We start from the raw sequence: 264 nt of genomic DNA, 5'->3' as shown, positions 1-264 counted from the left end.
AGAAATTATAGCATTTGGAAGAACAGGCAAAGAAAGCTACCTGTACAACACCGTCTCAGCTTGATAATTTCTCTAACTGATGAACTAGATGACGCGCTGAAGAAGTCATCGTGAAACACAGATCCCACTTACTTCAGCAATCTTGTTAAGCCTGCCCAAGTGACTGCAGATAGTTGCTAAGTTTTAGGGGATATATGACAAAGTACTAACTAGAAGAATTTAGTTATAACAAAAGTTTTTATTTATAATAACTTTTGATGTTAT

The sequence above is a fragment of the Penaeus monodon genome, chromosome 32 (assembly GCF_015228065.2).
Source record: "Penaeus monodon isolate SGIC_2016 chromosome 32, NSTDA_Pmon_1, whole genome shotgun sequence".
In the NCBI taxonomy this organism is placed as follows: Eukaryota; Metazoa; Arthropoda; class Malacostraca; order Decapoda; family Penaeidae; genus Penaeus; species Penaeus monodon.
This window is presented reverse-complemented; position numbering follows the sequence as displayed.